Here is a 15775-nt window from a genome sequence, read left to right on the forward strand (position 1 = left end):
ACTCAGAATTTAAAATACCATTCAGGCAAAACATATAGCATTTTTGCTGTCTGCCTAATATTTATTCAAAACCCTTCCCCACTGCAGCTGGGAATGCTGCTTCTAACCACTGAAGACAAGTGCAGAACACTGGGGATATAGAACAATTGGCATTGTTAAAGGCAACAGGGACAGCTTTCATCCAAAACATACTACGCATCTCACAGCTGCTGGTTATCTCCCAGAGCTGGTACTGATAAATGATGTACAACACCAGTGAATGCTGAGGCACAGCCAAGCAGAGAAAAGGGTATCTAGGAGGAATTCCTTCACAGAAAGAGGCAACTCATTAAATGAAGAGAACAGGTACAACATTTATTTTTTCTTTGCACATCTGTCTTCCTTCTCTCTTAAACTTGGGACTTGTTTGCGTGCTCTGTTTCAAGACAGAATCTTGGTCATGACAGCAGCAAAACCTTTATTTCTTTGTGCCTAGGATGGGTTTATATAGGTATAGATGTGATCAAGAGACTCTAAAGGAGGTCTTGAAAAGGTGTTCCACTGTTCTGAGAAAGCAGTGTGCATACTTAAAAGGGGCTCTGTGATTCAATTTGCCTTACTCTTCTTCCCCCATTGTCTTCCTTTTGCTTTAATTTTTCATGTCTTTTTTTCCTAGTTTCAAAGTGTCTGAGCTGTCCTAAAACACATCTCTGTTGTTTGAAAGGTTGTACAGTACATTCTAGATTTCCTGATTTTGGCCATAGCAGAGTTAATCTTCTTCACAGTGGCTGGTATGGGTCTGTATTTTGGATTTGTGCTGAACGGGTGGTTGATAATACAGAGATGCATTTGTTATTGCTGACCAGAGATTGCACAGAGCCAGAGTTCTTTCTGCTTTTTGTAATGACACACTACTAAGGAAGTAGGAGGTGGGTGGGAGGCTGGGAGGAGACAAAGGTGATGCCAGGATAGGTGACCGACCAAAGGGATATTCCAGACCATATGACATCATGTTCAGTATATAAAGTGCGAGAATAAAGAGGAAGGAGGTGAGGCCTGGAGTGATGGAGTTTGTCTTTCCAAGTCACCTTTACCTGTAATGTGGCCCCACTCTGCTGGAGGTGGCTGAACACCTGCCTGCCCATAGAAACCAGTGAATTAATTCCTTGTTTTACTTTGCTTGTGTATTTGGCTTTTGCCTTCCCTATTAAACTGCTTTCAACTCAAACCACAAATATTCCAGCTTTCACCTTTCTGATTCTCTTCCCAATCCCACCAGTGGAGGGGGAGTGAGTTAAGCAGCTGTGTGGGGCTTCATTCCAAGCTGGAGTTAAACCACACCAGCCTAACCTGTCTCATACATTAAACTGTGTAAAGAACATTTGCAACTAATTGAAAACATGCATACACTTCACAGATGAATGCCTCAGTCATTATCTTTCAATTATGAATCTTGGCTCTATCTATTCTTCAATATCTGGTTTTGAAACCACCTTTAAATCCTGACCTATAAGCTTGTAGCTTGTGTAAGATCTGGAAGATAAAGAACACTTTAAGTTTTTGCCCTGCATTGTATCAGATTCTATTTATGGGGAAATATAAAAATTACAGTCTACAGTGACTATGGTGTGGCACATATTTAATAGAATAGGCATAATTTTCTCAGAAACATTGACATTTGAAAGCAGAAATCAAAGAATTTGTAATATGTTATACCAAGCTCTGATCTACTTCCAGAAATAATAGGAGAGTTTTTAAAAGAAATCATAGACTTTTATCCACTCAGCTCTTAGGTTCAGAACTAAACAGGGCTGAGTATTAAAATATGACTCACTGACACTGATTCAAGAGTCGCTGAGGACATTTTAAACTCACCCCAGTGTAGGTGATTGTAGAACCACTTGAAGCAGTATGATCCAGCAACCATGAGAACATACAGATTTCAAAGCCTTCAAAAATTGCTTGTTTTAATTTTCTGTTGATGATAAATGTTTTCTTTAAAAATTATTTTTTCTTAGGCAATTGCTGACAGATATGAAGGAATGTTCTAATGAAATTTTAATTAAAAAAATTTTTAAAAGCAATATGAGTAAGTGAAGAAATATAAGTATTCACAAATTTCTTTTTCTTACACAGGAAGGGAAAAAAAACTTTTGGTTTATAAAAGTATTATGCTTTAATATTTTAAAGTTTGAGTTGCTTGTACAATTGGTAATTATTTGATTGAAATGAGCTTCCTTTTTGGAATCTATTTCATTTTAGGAAAAAAGTATATAAATTTAAAAAAGTAATTATTCACTGACGAGATAAAAAAATGGTGGCGATTAACAAGTTATTTTCTTTTATCTCAATTTTTACTTTCATTGAATTCAGAAATCTTAAGGTTTGGGGAATCAATATACATATATATATATATTTAGTGGTTTACAACCAGGAATAGAAAAGTGAATAAATTAAGCAAAATTTTTCTCATTTATTTTCATAATCTTTATTTCTCTTCTAATATGAACACAGAAAATGTTACAAGTTGTGTCATGTCTCCCTTAATCATTATCACTATATTCAGTTCAAAACAAGATTAAATAGTTACAAACTGGTCAGAAAGTAATTTGGCTGGTCACTGGAAGAACAATATTAATCATCAGAAGATAATGTATTCTTTTAGCCCTATTCAATCTCTCAGAATTAGTTCTAGAGCTTAAAATTATTCCATGGCCAAAGTAGTCTGGATTTAAGCAACAAAATCAATTAACCTGATTAATCATAGATCCATTTGATCAATGGAAGGCGTGATATACCAGCAGACTATGGTACTGAATGATTAATGAATTTTCTTTCAGTCCTGAGAAGCCACAAATAGAAGTATGATTTTTCTGTTCCATTTATATCAATAATTATAGGCCTCTATGCCAAATACCATACTAGTTTTATAATAATTTTTGCTCCTCTAATGCATGCTAAGATCAAGAAGGCACTCAGGTATTTACACATTCCCTTCTTTCCCTTCAAAAGTAGTAAGGCTGACTAAACAAATGGACTTTGCATTTTGGGTTTGGGTCATGACCTGATAGACGGCTGGGTCCAATTACCTCTCCTATCCTGGCCTGTTGCAAGAAGGGTCATGTTTTAAAATGTAAGAGAAAGGAGTAAAAACTCCTCTTTTACTCAGAAAAAGAGCATGAAGGAAGCTAGGAAGAGAAATCAGTATCCATGTCCGGTCTTTCTCTTCCTTACAATGGAATCACATTTTTATCATTGCATCCCACAGAGCTAGAGGTTTGCAGATTTTTTTAAGTCTGGGGTACATTTAATTCTTTTTCTTCCACAATGATTTTATGAAGTCCACATCACCACAGTAATTAGTTATGATATCCTAAAGAATATCAAACAATGAGTTAAAGTTTTATGGATGATGTGAAGGACGAAATCTTTGTATGCAGACAGCATGGCGTGGGAAAAGTTGTTTGGTTATTTTCATATGGACTGTGCTATGAAATTGCAAATCTAACAGAATAATCAACGAAACTTGTGTTTCACAGTCTAATCGCTGTCTTCTGTATTCTGAGCCCAGAATTATCCATCCCATGGAAGCAAACTGAGTTTGAAAATGTGGTTTTCTTCACGCTACCTGCCTAACTGTGCTTAGTCTTCCATTGGATGACTCAATTTACTTGTTTATGAGACACATACTAGCCACAAATATTCATTCCTTGTGTCTCTGCAGGAGCACAAAGAAATACCCACATTCCCCTTTATCAATTTGTTAAAGAACAGGATGGCTTAGTTGCAACACTGTAAATCTCATTTGCCTAGAATATTAGCATATTGCAGTACACAAAAATTGTACAACTGCTTCTACAAGTGCTTTTATGAACAATTCATCCAGCAGCAGTGCACACAGTGGATTGGTATAATCCCAGTCTTCCTTGAGAAGACAAACGCAGACATTAGCAGAAGAGTTCAATCTGATGCCACTGCACACAATCTGAATGCTTTGTATGTTTTCCTCACAATAGACTGATGTAAGTCACCAAAAAGAAATAGAAGTCATTGCCTATTCAGTCTATCAGATCAATGATCCACGAAAAAGAAGCCTTCATGCCAAGAATTAGAATAGATTGGAGATCTTCTACTTTTGCCTTCAGTGTACTTGAAAAATTGAGCCCATTGTGAAGGTTTGTGTATGCACTGGTTTTCTAGTTGTTACTTACTTTTTTTCTGATTATAAATCCACTTTTTTTAAGACTTTCTTATATAAAAACCTAGAATTAATACACCAGTGAAGCCCTAAAGGAGATATTGAAGCATGCCAAATATACACAATAATTTAAATATTAAATGCATTTTTACCAACTTTATAGGTAAAGTTTTACAGTTATTTCAATGGCTTATTACAAATCAGATCTTATACTTGTGCAACATGTTTATTTGAGTATAACTGAGGATAACCAAGTGAAATGAGAGAAGAAGAAAACTCTCAGATAAGATAAGACTGTCTTTCATTAAGTTTGGCTGTGGCTGCTATTCTGCTGTGCAGTAGCCTATCCGGGACACTGAAGATCACTTCCTGATAGTAGAAGACAGTAAAGTGAAGTCTGGTATTTCTTTAGGATAATTGGCTAAATTTACAAAAGTTCATGAGTACATCCATATCAGAGGAGGATAACAATGAGCATAGAGAAGTTGTGTTGGAGATTTTGATTAAAACATTCATGACAACCCTCTTAAGGAAAGCCATATTTTAAAAAAAGAAACACTCCAACCGAAAAATAAAGCAAAACAGAACTATTCAGGCCTTTTCTTCAAGTCCTCCAAAATATTTCAGTGCAATATTGCTCTTCCATTCTTCCACAGCTATAACCTTGCTTCTGTGCTGCAACATAGAAATGAAAAGCTGTTTAAACAAACATAAACTATAGGCTTTCTGTGATTATATCTTTCCAAATTTAAACAAAATAACAAGTGATGATTTACATTTTAGACAATGGCAACAAATCTTAACTGAAACAATCTGAAGTATTTAACTCTGTTAACTATCAGTCATTAATTGAAGATTACTGTCAAATCATATTTCTCTATTAAAAATGTTTTTATTCTTGGAAAGAAAATTTGCATATACTATTTCCTGGTGGGTAACTTATTCAGGCCTCACAATTTCATTCTAAATTCATAGACCCATGGAAGGGATGTGAGATATCCGACCAAAAAAAAAAATGCACAGAAAATATGAAAGGTTTTGTTGTAATAGAACAAAACATCTTATCCCAGGTAATTAGAAGGCCAAATTTCTTGAAAAATCTCCTTTATTGAGATGCGTACTGCTTTATTGAAATACATAGAACACTTTGTTGTGTTCTATGAAATTATGTTTAGAGAACATAGTTTTTGTTTGCTTTTTTAAACTGAATCTATATATATGTGTATTTGTGGGGGTATGTGATCATATTCTATAATTTTATCAGCCCTACTCACACACAGAAACAGTATTTGGACTTAAGAAGTTGGAAGGGGAAGAAGGTTGCATCTACTCCTTCCAACTTGTTTAATTCTTTCAGATTTTAATTTTTGAGCTAACAATCTTATCTGAGCATCTCTTATTAGGCTACAAGCAAAATAGATATAATCAACATATGATTTGACGGTTTTTTCATAAAATTAATGAAGTTTGTCAGAAAACACAAAAGCAAAACCCTAGGTTAAACAAAAAAGTGATGTCAAGGTTTAGAATATCCAAGGCTGATCTTGATAATGAATAAAGCGGACTCTGACAGGGACTTTTCTTAGATTCTGGATTTCAGAGGAGCTCTTGGTTTGTGTGGTCTGTTACATCAGATGGACAATTTTTCTCATCATGATTTAATTTGTCACACACCACTAACTTACCAAATCCAGGGAAAAGAATATTCTGACAGAGAGTTATATTTGATTGCTTCAGTAAGGAAAAGATGTTTTTTATACACTCAGTGTCCCCTCCTTCTAATTTGCAAATATGAAATTAATAACCAAAAGTGGTGACAGATGGAGTCCAAACACTCATGATATATAAAGTTGCTTAAAATCCAACTATAATTTCCTGTGCATATAAAATCTAACTAATTTTTTCTTTTTGAGCTCAAGACTTTGAAAATGTTACTACTTTTTTAAAAAATCGTAATACCAAGGAATCAGACAATATTCAATTGAAAGCAATAAGCAAATAATAATAAGAAAAAGGTGAAGCAAAAATTTGGTACCTGTAAGATTGATAGTCAACAGAGCTTTATGTGTGCAAAACACAATAATCTTTATGGCAAAAAACATAAAATGCAGTAAAACAATGTTGATAACTTGCCTTAGTTTTTGCAGGACATTTATTATGTCATTCCCATGAATATTGTGGTAGACTCACTGGGATTTTAAATCTAATTACTCCTATTTCAAATAAAATTCAGAGAAAAAGGGGGCAGTAAATAATAAAAATATGTTTGAAGACCACAGATGAAATGAACAATTGTGAGGCTGATGTAAGTCTTTAAATTGTACAATGTACTTTAAGTTAATTGTATTTAATAGTTTTTATCATGCTTTGAATTTTTCATAAAGTTTCTGGGTAATTTTTTATACTAAAGAAAAATAATTTTTCAAATGTGTGTGCATATAAGCATTCATAACAATAAATATGCTCCTTGAATTTGGGCTGCTGACCCAAAGTTAATAAATTGGATAGATAACTGTAAATGGAAGATATGTCAGATCAAAGTGTCAGATCAAATACAGTGCTTAAGTTTGTATACAACTTCTAAAATTATGGATTAATATAAACAGCGTAAAAAATGTTTCATATACCTTTTTTGGAGATAGATATTAGACCAAAATAATGCATCTGTCTATGCACCATTTAGTATCTATTATTTGATTTTTATAACTGTATGAAAAACAGAGTTCAAATATCACAACTAAGATGTAAAACAGTCAAAGTCAACATAGTTCTACTTTAAATTTTTTGTGGGTTACCTGTATTCAATATTTATCCCTCTAATTGTTGTGATCTTAATTCTTGAAGAAAATCCCAAACGGTGGTGTACTTAGAAATCAGACCTTACACTAGTCCCTAAGTAGTTCATTGAAGTGGTTCAAAAAATCCAAATTTGAAATTACTATGTCCATGTTAGATTCATACATTTTGGTGTAGTTGATAATGTAATGTCTATAAGAATGTCTCTGTTGGCAGACGCTGGTTACATAAAATAACCTTGTTTTCACTGGTACGAAGAGAGAACTGCATCACTGAGCCACAGACTAATGATGAATGTTTTCATCAGAAATCTGCAACTGTGCTGGTTTTGCATTAATTGATATTTAGTAAGGAGGAAAAAATACACCCACGGAAATTATTTTCTTGAGAGACACTGCTAAGAGCTTCCTCTGTGTCTGGAAAAAACCAATAGCTGGCTAGCTCTGAGAATTTACATCCTATTAAACCTGGAAGGATTTGGGTTCGCCTCTGTGGATTCCACATTTTAAAACCAGGGAAGCTCGGGATGTCTCTCTTTTGCCTCCAGCCCTGAAAAGTAGCTGAGCTCTGGTGGGCCTGGCCCTGCTTCACCGCGACCTGCGCGGCCTGGAGGGCTGGGCCGGACCCCAGCCGTGGCAGGAGAGGAATGGGAGGCCGCAGGGCCCCGCCTGAAGCTGGGCCAGTTCACAGCTGCTCACATCTTGTGAACACCGAGCCCTGCCCCAAGACAGGGTGTGCCGGCCCCAGGAAGGGCTCCGGGCAGGGCCAGCCCCCCATCAGCGGCTGCTGGGCAGAGGGAGGGGCCCAGCATGGCCTAGGGTCCATCACCATGACTGCTTCAGACACGGCCCATGACCCACCTGCAGGCCTGGACAAGATGTTGACCCTTTCACTGCACAGATGAGACCTGCAGACCTTAATCCACTCTCAAGGGAAAGAATGGAGTGATGGCACGTAGAAAGACAACATGAAGACAGCAAAGTCAGTGTTGAATGAATTCTCCTTCAGATTGAAGGAGAATGAGGAGATGCCCTAGTATTGAGGCTGAAAGTTCTTTTGGTAAGGCCATGGACTATAATACAGTAAAATATCCCCTTTAATTCATGAGAAAGTATAGGGGGATGGAGTGTTCAAACTGTAGATGTGAGCAAAGGTATCCATGATGAAGCAAAATAGATGCTGGAGAGACTGTGATCCCATGAGAAGTTTGAACAAAGAGAGAGATGAGAGTGATGAAGACCCTTTGCCCTCAGGGAGTGAAGAAGGCCTCTGTTCCCAGAGATAAAGATGATTGCAGAGATAGATGAAGAGACCCTTTGAACAGCTCATCCTTAAAATTATAAATAAAAATTGTAAAATTAAAATTATACCCCATAAATTGTCATGGCCTGTGACCTCTGTGTGAAGGTTGTGAAAAAATGGGAGGATCTTCACAATAGCAAATCTTTTTCGCAGCAGCTGCTATACATGGAAATGAAAGGCCATAAGAGAACTGTTTCTTGAGAAGTCTCCATGGCATGGCAAGAGAAAACTCCTTTCTACAATATCTTTACAAGAACTGATGAAAGACAATTGTAGAGTTGATAATTGATCTAAAATCCCAGGTTTTATCTCTACGTTGTTAGTTGGGAAAGAAAAGAACTCTGGTGGAGGGAGAAAAGGTATTCTGCAGGTTTTATTCTGATTCTTTTTATCTTTTAGTTCTGTTAATAAAGTTTTTTTCATACCTTTTAAGTTCTGAGCCTGTTTTGCCCTCCTCCTAATCCATATCTCACAACAAGAAGTAAGTGCCCTGGTGATTTTAGCCAGCACCAAACCCACCACATTATTTGGTGCATTGTCTGGGAAACTCATATCAGGAAACCTAAACCACTACAATAACATTTCTTACAGATGCTGATGTATGTATGCTTAGTATCCAGAAAATAAGAAGAAAGTTATCTGTCACTCCATGCTTTAATTGATCAAGTACTCTTGATTTTTCTCAAGGAATGTAGAGTATGATTTTTATTGCAGACCATCAAACTTCAGTCTTGATCTTCAGTTTAAAGAAAGACATGTAATACTTCACAAACATAATCCTATTACAGAAAGATCATTATGTCCTCTGGCAGATGTAAATCTGCCTAAAATCAAAAGAACAGACAATCTGGAAGGTGGGATCACTTGTAATGAACCACTGTTATCATTGATAGCTGCTTTCAATTTTCACTCTTGCAGAAAGACTGTAATAATAACTCCCTCAAAACAATCAAATATCATTTTACAGTTAACTAAGTATGATGCTGAGAAAGAAGTGAAATGTTGGAAGAAGTTTCTAGTTGGAAAACTAGTTGGCAGCATTTTAATATTACCTATCAAGATTTTTGGCACTATGTTGCCAAATTAATGTGCAAAGGAAGTCTGGACTGGAGTTTCAAACACGTGCTTTTGGAAAAGCTCCTGTGTGTGTCTGAGGCAATCTAGAAGACTATACCCATTTTGTAGGTGACAATTTTGTGGAACCATGTGTTGCAACCAAGACATGAGAGCAAGTCATGTGAATATTATTAATCTAATTTTCACTTGATACATTGAACATTGGATAAAGCTGCTAAAACAGCAAACTAAGCTAGGTAAGCCTCCAAAGAAAAAACAAGTAGCTGTTTCCCGGAAATCTCAGTTTTGTTGAAACTAGACTTCTACCAAGATATACAGTTTAATTTTGATGTATCTGTGTGACCCATATCAGAGTATTTGATACAAATAACCTTGAGCTGTGAGTATATTATTTTATATATTATGTATTTTAGATATATTTTATGTTTCTATAAAATAGAAATATGTTTATTTATATATTTATGTCTTATATGTTTATATATTATATTTTAATATATTTCTATAATATATAGTATATTATATGTTATTTATATACTATAATTAATATTAACAAATATTAATAATTTAAATGTTTTTAAATACTGAAGATATTTTATAGCTTACATTGCATAGACTCAGGGCTTTTTTAGTGGTAGAAAAAGGGAACAGAGCAACTATGATCCATACTTTTAAATGCAGAAGAGAAATATTTGCTTCATTGAAAACTTGGTGCAAAATTTGAACTAAAACATAGTTTATAGTTTATTATGGAAAGTGAAACAAAATAACCATGTTTCAGATTCCATATAATGTAATTTTACTTATTTGCTCTGCATTTTTTCTTTCTTTCTTTAGAATGCGAAATCCTGAGTGTATTAGAGTATGGATGTGTACAGCTATGCCATGCAACTGAAAGAAACTAAACCATTTCCATAACTAATATCCATAAGTTTCCCATAGCATAATTTCAGTTACATAAAAGGAAGATTTTGTTTACTAAGTTTTCTTTGACATTTGAGTTCAGTTACTGCCATAGCAGAAGACAAGTTGATTAGGTCATTTGCATCATCTAAATGGAATTTTGAGTAATGTCATCATTCAGTGGGTCATTGAGAACAGAAAAGTGATTGTATCCCATCAAACCAGGCTTTATAATCAAGAGAATAATACTTGGAATGTATCATTAGTCTGTACAGATACAAAGTCTGATTGGCCAATGCTCAGATAAGGAATATGGACTTTGAATTGTAAAAGGGTGCTTAAGAATGGGAAAATATGAAAATAAAGAAGGAGGAGAGGAAAAACACCTTTCAAGTGAAACCATGTTTGCCTCCAAACTTATTCAAACCAGTTGTATTTGAGATCACCTTTAAATATGCTGAGATGCAGCCAATTAAAAAAAATTATTGTCAGTAACAATATAATTTTATTTACATGCATGGCTTAATCTCATGGAAAAATTGTTTCTATAGTGGATTGTATATTTTATTATGTAAAAATGTTCAAGATATCCCCACATTTCAACAGAAACAGTAGGTCTTACTATCCAAACCAGCCTTAAACAAACTTGTATAGAAACATTTAACTTCAGATGCCTGCAGCACTTGACATTCAATCAGCCCCAAATGGCTCAAGTTAGTCCAAGCTGTAAAAAGCACTTTCATTTAAAACACATACCACCACCAGAGAGGTGTTGTATCTGTTGCGTATTAAGTTAGCCTTTGTCAGCAGAACATTGCAGGGATTTAAACGTGTGTTAACAAATTACACTCATTCAGAACACCAACTTGACCTGAATCTCCTGAGCTATAAAATTCAGCATGATCAAAAAAAAAGAGAAAGGAAAGTTACAGTCTAGGTTAGACTCTTTTGGAATTGTAATGTTTTCACTTTCAGTACAACTGGCAAGAGTTTTAAGAAACTGGAGAATTTCTTACATTGAATGGAATATGAAAGAATCTGTGAATAATACTGTATTTAACCTCTATACTATAAGGAACATATATTCACTTGTGTCTGTATATCTTGCCTTAGGCCAGTGTCAAAGAAAAGAGAGTGTTCAATCCTGTAAGGTACTGAGTACTCTGGCTGTGATCCAGCAAAGCACTCAACTATGTGTTTAAATTTAAGTACATGGATCATGCCACTAACTTCAATGGGATTATGCTTAAAGATAAACTAACCTTAAATGCTTTGCTGGATCACAGCCACAGTGCTCAGTATGGGGTGAATACAAATCCAGTCTGAGAGAAACGTTTTCTTCTCTGTTTCAAGTGAGAGCTCACAAAATACCTAAAAAAAGTTCTTTTCAGGAAAGCAAGTTCATATGATAACCAGACTGAATAGATTCAGAAGGGTGGGATGATTAAGAAATCTTGGGGTCCTTGTGTTCAAACATTAGGCAAAGCAACAAACAATAAACAAGCTTTGACTTTCCCAGACTCAGATATTATTTTTTTTTTCATGTAACATAATGACTGAGTATGGGCTGGAATATAGATAAAGCAGCAGAAATCAAGTGAAAGAGTAGAGATAGAGGCAAACAATGTTCCCTTTTATCCGTTGCCAAATTTCTCTCCTGATTTTAGCTGTGGCCTCTCTTAATTCTGTAATTGAAAAGAACAAGAAGTCTCTGAGTTTAAGCATCTGTGAATACCCTCACAGAATACATGTCAATTGAAATCAGACAATACAGTCTATATAATTAGAGGCAAGTGACATTTTTATGGGTCTGATGCTGTTCCAGATGAAAAAACATGAAAATAACCTTAAGAAACAAGAATATTTCAAAAATCAAAAGCAATCCTGTGCTTTTCAGCATTTTATATAAAGACTACTAACTTTGTCATTTAGTATATGTGTTTTGAGCTTCCCTTGACTCCTGTCATGGTAAAGATTACCTGGTTAAAGCACTGGAGCCTACTGAAAGAAGTCAGATGAAACATACTTGTCTTTCAAAAAGTGAAGCAAGTGAGAAGAGAAAGAACCTATCATGTTTCCACTTCCACCATCACCTATTCTTGATGGGCAGCAAGAAAGGGCTGTCTCCAATTTTTCTTGTGTTATTATCAGTCCAGGTTGCCAAATCTTTGGGCAAACCTCCAAGTTTGTCTTCAAACAGTAACTGTCACAACAACTCAGATGGTGAAAATGGACAGTGCAACAGTATTTGCCAGGGTGATGATACAACTTAAACAAACATATAACAATTGCAAAATTCTTTGCAGCCTGACTGACTAAATGTCAACCAAGTCGCATTTATCTTCCTGTAAAAGAGAAAAAGAGAACACATTCCCTAAAATAGCATACAAAAACCTATGACTGCCTCAGAAAACTTGGCCACATGTGGCTTTCTCAAAGGCTTGAATCTTATTTTAAAATAATACACAATACATACAATAGGGTTTCATATTTCAAGAGAAATAATTAAAGACAGAATTGCACTTTCTAGCTAACAGCTCTTGTTGAAGCAATGGGCAGCTCTGGCAAAAGTCTGCCACAGTGCACCCTGAAGTACAATCAAATCAAACTGATAAAGAATTCTATCAGAGGTTAGTGAACATGAAACACTTTTGAACTACAAAGTGCCCAAGCAACTCAGCATGTGTATTTTTTTCCCCTAGGTTTATCTTATTCCCACAATTCAACTTCTCACCTTTTCATCATATCCATCAATTTCTCCCTTGTTGAGAAACAATTATACCCTAGGAATCTCTTGAACTCATTTATACTCTATTCTTGAACCTTGAACCTTGTTCCATGGCTTTATTTTTTAAATAGAAGCCCTGCTCTAATTTTCTATTTACTCCTAGATCCTTAATGCTACAAAATGTTCTTCAGATTTAAAATTTGTCACCAATAGCTATATGTTTCTTTCACAAACTGAAAAGCCTTTGATTCAACTCTTCAATTTTGAAGAATGTTATCTATTTATAGATACATTTAATGTACATTTAATATACATTTAATGCTTTGACTAAATATGCATAATGTTTTAAAGGAGGACATATTTTCTTAGCTATATTCCCATAGATCTACCTTTTTAACTACATAATCAAGACAGAAAAAAACCACCACAAACATTGAACTGGTTGATATCTCTTTTCCATCATACACAGCTTTTCATCTCTCAATGAAGAGAATACACAGGAGTTTACTAGTTGTATGCAGTATAAGAACTCATTGCCTAGTCTTTTGAAATGCTTTTTCAATTTTTTACAAAAAATTAGTTTTGCCTGACTGAAAATTCCACTTGTCTCCAATATGGGAATGTTGTAGTTCATTGATGCCAATTTAACTCAAATCAAGAGATAGTTACGTCTTCAAAGTTCAGTATCTCTTACATAATATCTGTAAAAATCACTGCAGTACCTGTAGCAGATCTTTTCATGGGAGACAAGTGATCATTAGGAAATTTTTTTCAGGAATTCTTTGGGAACTTCATCAAAGAGAGTGAGAATTAAAGTCATTCAGGGATAGACTTAATTCTGTACTAAGGCATTTTGGTGAAGTTCTCCACTGGTTTTAGACAATTGCAATGCCCTGCTGAGGCTCTGATAAGAGATGAGGGTGATCCTGAGGTCAGTTCTTTATCAGAGCTCTTGGTTTTTTTCCACTCTGATAATAACTCACGTTTTCAACACTCAGGCAAATTCCTTTGCAAAGTCACTGCTCAGTGTTCATAGTGTTGGCACATAACAACTGAGCTCTTGATTTTGAACCCAGAATAACACACTGTCAGGCTAACTCAAACTTAAGGTGCTTATTAGCTCTAGGTAGAAGTCTCCTGCTTTGAATATGAATGAAGTTAAGATCTAAATGAAAGCTAAACCTCGAGTTTACACTTCAGCAGAAAAAGAGGCACTTGGAAATTTTTACTGTTTATATTTTTGATTCCCAATGGAAACAAACAAAATAAATCTTACATAGAGAATGAAAGCATGTTTAGGCAGAAACAAAAAAGTAGGATATTTCTTTTATTAGTATATGAATATGTTGGATACAGACTCCTCTCTGTGTCAGTTTTGATGGGTTAGGAATCTTTCACTGCAGTGTAGTTCTCTAACCCCAGCAGCACAAATAAAATAAAGTTCCATTTTCAAGAAAATCAGTAAATGCCATCCATTCCAGGAGGCAGTGGATTTATTTATATCTAATTTCTGTTCTGAATTAGTGACTAAGCATAAGCACTATTCAGACTTCCTTTTATTGTTAGATAAGAACCTTAAATGGGAATTTACATAGCAATTATGATGTGTTACTTATGTGGTAATTTAATCAAAATTACTGCACATTGAAAGTGGGAGAAAATACATATGACATAAAATAAGATTTAATCCCTTCTTAGGATGTAGCTCAATGACACAACATTGCTGCTTCAAGGGGTTATGGTATCTCTCTCTTCTTCCTGATCCAATCAGTCCTCACTCTTCTTCAGCTCCTTCTTCCCTTCTTCATACTTGCACTCATCTCTGTGTAGTAATCTTGCTTCTCTTGTGTCCACTCTGACACATTTGCTCTTGAAGGCAAATGCACATGAGAGTCTGTAAAGGCAGCAGGTTGATAAATGTATTCTACTTGTCATAACAATACAAAAATATGCTCTTGTTTTCTCTGGGGGGAGGATATGTGTTTTGCGATTTCTTGCTGGGGTTTTTTTCAGCCAGATTTAGGTTATTGAATTGATTTACTGCACAGGCAATGTTTTGGTGGCTCAAGGTTGGGAAGGGTTGTACAGTGAGAAATGTTGAAGCAACGGAGGTAGAGGAGTGGAATATTGTTCTTTCCCATTTGAAGGTAGAAAGCTCTTAAGTCATCTCAGGTTTCTACAAAACTGCACCACTGGGATATGATCGTTTGGAAGGGATAACAGGTAAATGTGATGTGGTATTGCCATATAAAAACCTAACTTATGGTTTTTAAACCTACCTTAAAAGACTGAAAATTTAATTTTGTCTTAAAATGTGTTAACAAATGTTTTTAAGAATTATTCAACATTCAGCAAAGAATCTAAGAGCCAGTCGACTTCTAAATCAGATGCCCAAAGCTAAATGGAGTTAACACATGAGTATTTATCCTGGCATAGCTCTGAGGACCCAGTGCAGAAACAGGGATCTTGAAGTTTCTCCAAGAGCACATGTTGTGTAGTCTATGAAGAAGCTGAAGAGATTATTTTTGGGAGCAAATAGCTGCAGAGGTAGGAGTCTCATACAGAGAATATTATGACAGCAACCAACATGTTTATGCTGAGAGATGAACTCTTCTGTAACAAACAAAAAGTGATGCACCCGACTGTCTATCTGTACTCTGTGGTAGCACAGGATTTAATGGGGCTTTGCTGGCACAGAACTTGGATGAGACAGTACTGCCAGTTGTACTATATGTAGTACTGTAGTACTGTAGGACTAATCAGTCCTGCCCTAAAAATGAGTGTCAGCTCAATAG

General features: G+C 35.3%; 1 protein-coding gene across 1 annotated transcript in view; it reads left to right on the forward strand.

Annotated features, from left to right (window-relative positions):
- The first annotated feature begins 260 nt into the window (after window positions 1–260).
- The window catches only part of CDH19 (cadherin 19), a 118690-nt gene continuing 103175 nt past the window's right edge, over window positions 261–15775 (forward strand). The window contains exon 1 of the mRNA XM_015619669.1: window positions 261–345. The gene's annotated coding sequence lies outside the window, so the exon portion shown is untranslated. The remainder of the gene's footprint in view (window positions 346–15775) is intronic.

This window comes from Parus major, chromosome 2 (genome assembly GCF_001522545.3).
Source record: "Parus major isolate Abel chromosome 2, Parus_major1.1, whole genome shotgun sequence".
NCBI classification, from domain to species: Eukaryota; Metazoa; Chordata; class Aves; order Passeriformes; family Paridae; genus Parus; species Parus major.